Source organism: Tasmannia lanceolata, unplaced genomic scaffold (genome assembly GCF_043159265.1).
Source record: "Tasmannia lanceolata isolate RefF3 unplaced genomic scaffold, GAP_Taslan_0.1 ptg000023l, whole genome shotgun sequence".
In the NCBI taxonomy this organism is placed as follows: Eukaryota; Viridiplantae; Streptophyta; class Magnoliopsida; order Canellales; family Winteraceae; genus Tasmannia; species Tasmannia lanceolata.
The window spans coordinates 8,960,863-8,967,508 of record NW_027518700.1 but is presented as its reverse complement, the minus strand read 5'-3'; the positions used below and the strand labels follow the sequence as shown (position 1 = coordinate 8,967,508).

Sequence of the window (6,646 nt, the reverse complement as noted above, 5' to 3'; positions counted from 1 at the left end):
AGAATCCGGTTTTTAGTTTGAAAATAGTGTAAAAGAAGGTCATGATCAAGCTACTGGTATGCTGTGCTGGCAGTGTTTCTTGGATTTTAAGTAAGAAAACCAGGTTTTAGTAATCTCTCCTGCATCCTGCGATTTCTAAAACCTGGAAACATGGGAAGATCGCCAGCTCTCTTTCTGTCGGAAAGAAGGGCTAGAAATCAGAAGATGTTGGCTGCTCTCTTTCTTCTCTTGTCTTCCAACTACAATTTTGAGGAAATCTAGGATTCTAAAATACGTGTATCCAAACGGCCCCTAAGAAAACTAGGTTTTAGAAATCTCTACCCGCATCCTGAGATTTTTAAAACGTGGAAACATGGGATGATCTGCTACGGTCTTGCTGACGGAAAGAAGGGCGAGAAATCAGAAAACAATGGCTTATCCGCTTCTTCTCTTGCCTCTCATCTGCAATTTTGAAGAAATCTAGGATTCTAAAATCTACTTATCCAAACTGTCCGTAAGATTTTGAAATCATGATAAAATTAGAGAGGGGGATGTAGGGCAGATTTCGCAAGGCCTCAGTCCTAACCCAACCCAAAATAAAAATGGGATGATTTTATTTTTTTTTCAGTCCAAACCCAAACTAATGCCAGGAAATACCAATCCACTCGAGCCAAAATCAGGTTCAGATTGAACCCGGCCCAAGTTGCTTTCGGGAGGGCCATTCGGACCCAAAAATATAGATTCCAGAAATGATAAATAGGCAGGCCACCCCGCTTATTGTTTTTTTTTTTTTTTTTTTTTTTTTTTAAACGATAACAATTTTATTTCAATAAAGGGTGTACATAACACTTGGGACAAGGCGGCGTCCCGGTAGAATACATGCATCCATTACTCTGTTCACTTGTGTTCCCGGGAAAGCAAATCCCTGGAAAACAGCCTCTTTTTTCCTTGACAAGACAGAATTCTGGTGTTTACTTGCTTTCGTGAGAAAGTAACAACCCTAGGTGGAAAATGTCAAATAATTGCATGGAAATTGCCAAAAATGATGTGGAAATGTCTGTTTTCTCACAAGTGTGGGAAACCAAATCCCACTATTTTGGTCGGATTTGCTTTCCCGGGAAAACTAGTGAAAAAAGTGGGCAAGCAGTTTCTCGGGAAACCTTTTCCTGCACAGTTTCTGCGCACGTGAACAGGCGTGGAAAACCTTTTCCTACACAGTTTCCCTGGATTTCTTTTCCTAATGCCACGCCAGATTCCTGGGAAACCTTTTCTTTTCCTTTCCCGGGAAAACAAAGTGAACAAAGCCATACAGACCACCCGACCACCCCTCGCCTCTTCGATCAGAAAAATTAACAATGACATCCGGGAGGCTGACGCCCTCCTCAGCCAAAATATCCCGGCTTATTGGTTTATCACCAATATTTTTTCATGGTAAGGCCCAACCGAATGAACGGTTGTGATCCCATCAAAATGCCCCAAGATGCCACATATTTAACTTTAGGTTAAGACAAAGCTCACAAACTTACATTTGGCGGGAAGCAGAATGTCTCTTCGTTTCCATTCAATCAAATTTAAATATCTCCTTTTGGCATGAATTTGCATTTCTCTAAATCCAAGAGATTCCTGCATCGTCTTTCACATTCAAAACCACACATCAAACCCCCATGCCCTTCTCTACCAGATCCCTCGTATCTTTCTCTGTTAGAACAATGCCAAAACATGAAAGAACTGAAGCAAATTCATGCCCAAATCATCACTGTGGGTCTCGTCCGCTACACTTACGTCACAAGCCGACTCCTCGCATTTTGCGCAATATCCGAAAACGGGGATTTGGATTACGCTTGCCGTGTTTTCAACCGGATTGCGATGCCCACAATCTTCAATTGGAACACCATGATCAAAGGTTACTCGAAAAGCTCCGAACCCAAAAAGGGTCTCTTGATATACGCCCGAATGAGAACTCAAGGAGTTGAGCCCAATATGCACACTTTCCCCTTTGCAATCAAGCTTTGCGTTGATTTTGTTTCGCTCTTTCAAATTCATGGCCAGATTCTGAAATTTGGGCTTGACCTTGATGTTTATGTTGTCAGTTCTCTAATCAAAATGTACTCTAAATATGGCGGAATTGAGCTCGCTCGCCGGGTGTTTGATAAAAGTCCTAACAGAAACATTGTTTCATGGACTAGTCTCATTACTGCGTTTTGTAGTCATGGATTTGTTACTGATGCTCGCAAGGTGTTCGATGAAATGCCTGAAAGGAATGATGTTTCTTGGAGTGCCATGATTTCTGGGTATGTGCAAAACAATAGTTTTAAAGAAGCTATTGAATTATTCCATGATTTGAGGTTTCGTGCTAATGTGAAGCCTAATCTTTCTGTTTTGGTGAGTATTCTTAACGCATGTGCTAGTTTAGGTGCTTTTGAAGAGGGTAAATGGGTTCACTCCTATATCGACAAAAACGGATTCGAATATGATCTCGAGTTAGGAACTGCTCTAGTAGACTTCTATGCAAAATGTGGGTTTGTAGAGAGTTCAAGACAAGTGTTTGATAAGATGTCTAGTAAAGATGTAATGGCTTGGAGCGCAATGATTGTGGGTCTTGCCATTAACGGTCATAGCGATTTGGCACTTGAGGTTTTTGGACAGATGGAGAGGAGTAGGACGAGGCCAAATGCCGTTACGTTTGTTGGGGTCTTAACTGCTTGTAATCATGGAGGTTTGGTAGATAAAGGGTGGGAGTATTTTGAGCTCATGAGTAGTGTTTATGGCATCTCTGCTACGATTGAGCACTACGGGTGCATGGTTGATCTGTTGGGCCGTGCTGGTCGAATTGCAGAAGCAGAGCAGTTGATTAGCAGTATGCCAATGAAACCTGATGGTATCATATGGGGCGCTTTGCTTAATGGGTGCCATATTCATGGCAATGTTGAGTTGGGTGAGAGAGTTGGGAAACTTCTTATTGAATTAGAGCCTCAACATAGTGGAAGGTATGCTCTTCTAGCAAACATTTATGCTACCATGGGTAGATGGGAGGGTGTGGTGGGCATTAGAAGGATGATGAGGGAGAGGGGAGTAACAGCAGTTCCTGGTTGTAGTTTCATTGAGATTAATGGGGTTGTCCATAGATTTCTTGTTGATGACCAATCACATGTTCAATCAGAAAAAGTTCACAGGATGTTGAATGAACTTAATAAGGAATTGAGTGCATCAAGCTATGAAATGGGCATAGCTCAAACATTGTGGATCTCATGTGGAACATAGGGTTGCCTTTCACTCGTGTCTTTTATTTCTAAACTATAGAGTAAAACAGGTTCTGTTACTGTGCTATTACTCATCAAGCAATGGAATTCAACTCTTGAGGAATGACTTGGTGTGAGGCACAGGTATGGAATGGCATGCCCCAGCTCTGATTGCTCAGAACTGTTCACTTGGCTCTGATCGATGACTTGACCGATCTTATTGGCACCTCAATTCTGTGTTCATCACGCCTTGCATTGACGATCACATAATTTGGGCTGGATCTTAGTGGTGTTTTCTTGGTCCGTTCCATTTTCTTTACTCTGGTTAGGGGTCCTTAATCAGTCCTCTTTTTGGTCCAGAGTTCTGTTGATGGCTCTCACTCTTAAGTTTATGTTTTGGGTGCACCATGGCTCATGGTAAAATTAACACCTTGGATCTCCTTGAGTGTGAGCAATGTTCTTTTTAGCGAAAAGGTGCATCCTCTACAAAGTTGACGAGGTGAGTTACAATCATTTTTTTTATTCATTGGGAGATGTTGCAAAGGGGTCGGTCTTTGTGGAGGAATGCCTTTCAGAAAAAAAAAAAATCATATTTGTTGATGGGGTGTGAAAACACCAGCCTCTCACAGGCCGCCGCCTGTCCCAGAGTAGGTGAGCTGCAGCCTCTCACAGGCCGCCACCTGTCCCAGAGTAGGTGAGCTGCAGCCTCTCACAGGCCGCCACCTGTCCCAGAGTAGGTGAGCTGCAGCCTCTCACAGGCCGCCACCTGTCTCAGAGTAGGTGAGCTGCAGCCTCTCACAGGCCGCCACCTGTCCAGGACACCTCACCAGATTTTCCCTATAAATAGGGGATCAAAGCTCAGACTAATGGGTAATGAAAAATCCCTTCTCTCCCTAAAAACTCTTAGACATCTCCCCTTCACTCCTGCTCATACAGACTTGAGTGTCGAAGGGCCTGTCCGGAGTAAAACCCGGTCTGGTCTTCTGACCTCGCTTGCCTTGTGCAGGACTCAGCCCTCATAGCAGGACTCGTTCTCGACCACCTCACTCCTCGTTCACTCCGGTCACTCAGGACTCAGCTCCCCTAGTCATCCAGCTCAGCTCTTACGTCACCCCGCAGGACCCGGAGCGAGCGAATTGCATCACTAGTAGTAGCAGCTTCTGCTACAGCAGAGCAGAGCCCGGCTCGCTCAGAACATCTGAATCCCTTGCCCACCCCGGAGCAAGTTCAAGCTCTATTTCAGCAGATGACAGCCCTCGTTGGGCAGTACCAGCAACTACTTCAAGTGCCCCCTCAACCTCCTCCAGAGGCCCCGCGACCTGGCCAGGAAAGGCCAGATGTCCACAGGGGAGAGTCATCACACCATGGTGAGGGCCGAACTCATCATTCCACCAGACAAGTTCCTCACCCCACGATGAGGCATGCCCAAACAGAGCCTCATCACCGTGAAAGGTCGCGGTCCCACTCCGCACAGAGGCGCCGAGCTCATGAAGATCGTGCGCCACCAGCGAAACGTCGACCTCATCGTATGAGTCGGGAGAGCCAATCCGGCTTCGCGGCGAGCCAGTCTGTGGAAAGGATCAGGTCCTTGGACCACAGGACGGATCCGCTACTACAGAGAATGGAGGAGATGGATCATCGGATAGAGGAACTGGCGAAGGACCAGAGCCGGCCCGTCTCCAGGGCGTTCTCAAGCAGGACGTCGTTCACTGATGATGTTCTGGGTGCCCCAGCACCCAGAGGGTTTAAAATGCCCGCCGTCCCTCAGTATGACGGCACTACAGACCCCGTGGACCACTTGGAGACATTCAGAACAATGATGCTCCTCCACGGAGCTTCCGATGGCTTTCTTTGCAGAACATTTCCAACGACGCTAACTGGCGCGGCGAGAGACTGGTACTCCAGGATCAAACCGAACTCCATCAGTAATTTCGATGATTTCGGAGAGGATCTGGTACGCCACTTCATGAGCAGTCGCAGGCCGAAGAAAACGACAGCATTTTGATGGCTTTGCGACAGGACGACAATGAGCCTCTGAAAGTGTTCGTCCGCCGCTTCAACAGGGAGGCACTTCAGGTGCCCAATCTAGATCCCTCGGCAGCTATGAATGCGCTCCTCGCGGGTACCAGATCTAATGACTTCCGTCGGGCCGTAGCCCGACAAAATCCGCACTCACTGGCATATCTAATGGCCGGTGCAGAAGAGTACATAACGGTGGAAGAAACACTGGCAGCTCTTAATTCAAATCGGATGATAACCTCTGAAGAGAAGAATCTCCCTAAGCAGCGCAGGGAGGATAAACCTCCCAGGAGAGAGAAGTCTCCGCCTCCTCAGAGAAGAGAAGAAAACTTCACACCTCTCAACACCTCCAGAAAGCACATACTGGCGGCGATCAGCGAAGAGGAGTTCGTGAAGTGGCCTGCTAGAATGATCTCCAAGGGAAACAGGAGAGATCTTTCAGAGTACTGTCGGTTCCACAAGGACCACGGCCACGACACAGATGATTGTTGGCAACTCAAGGAGGAAATTGAGCAACTCATCAGCCGGGGCTATTTGAAAAAGTATATCCGAACTGACAGCCGCAACCAAGAGCGCAGAGGAAAGAGCCCCTAGGGCCGCAGCCCTCGAAGATCACAGCAGCCTCCTGCTCGGGACAAAACCCCTTAGCCGGCCAATGCGCAGCCTGAGGCACCCCGATCTCAGCCAAGGGGGGTCATCGGTACAATTATGGGTGGGCCTGCCGCTGGGGGCACCTCCTCTACCGCTCGCAAAGCATATGCACGGCGAGTTAACGCCGTGCACACAACCAGCAAAAAGACGAGAACGGAGAATGAGATCTCCTTCTCAGATGCAGATCTGGATAATCTTATCCTGCCCCACGACGATGCACTGGTTTTAACCATGCTCGTTGCCAACTAGGAGGTGAAGAAAATCCTCGTAGACAATGTGAGTTCAGCGAACATTCTATACTACCACGCCTTTGAGAAAATGATAATAGGCGACGACCGTCTGAAACCGGCGAACTCAGATTTATTTGGCTTCTCCGGAGAGGTCGTGAAAGTGGTGGGGCAGATCGAGCTCCCTGTTCTTGTCGGAGACCCACCTTGTCAAGCTTTCGCCATGGTCAACTTTCTGGTAGTAAGGGCCACTTCGGTCTATAATGCTATCTTGGGACGGCCTGGCCAGAACCTCATCCGTGCAGTAGCCTCGGCCTACCACCAAAAAATGAAGTTCATAACCCCCAATGGTGTGGGGGAAGTTCGAGGAGATCAGCCTCAATCCAGAGAGTGCTACGCAATGGCACTCAAAGGCAAAAATGCAGTGGAATCACTGCCAATTGAACTGCTCGATGTAAGGGACGAGCTCAGAGGGACTCAACCTACTGAAGACCTCCTCTCCATCCCACTATGCCCGGAGGACAGTGAGAA

The 6,646-nt window shown here is 47.4% G+C and overlaps 1 pseudogene; it reads left to right on the top strand.

The window, feature by feature from the left end:
- Nucleotides 1-1,569: 1,569 nt before the first annotated feature.
- On the top strand, nucleotides 1,570-3,240 carry LOC143855737 (pentatricopeptide repeat-containing protein At5g66520 pseudogene; annotated as a pseudogene).
- The last annotated feature ends 3,406 nt before the right edge of the window (nucleotides 3,241-6,646 follow it).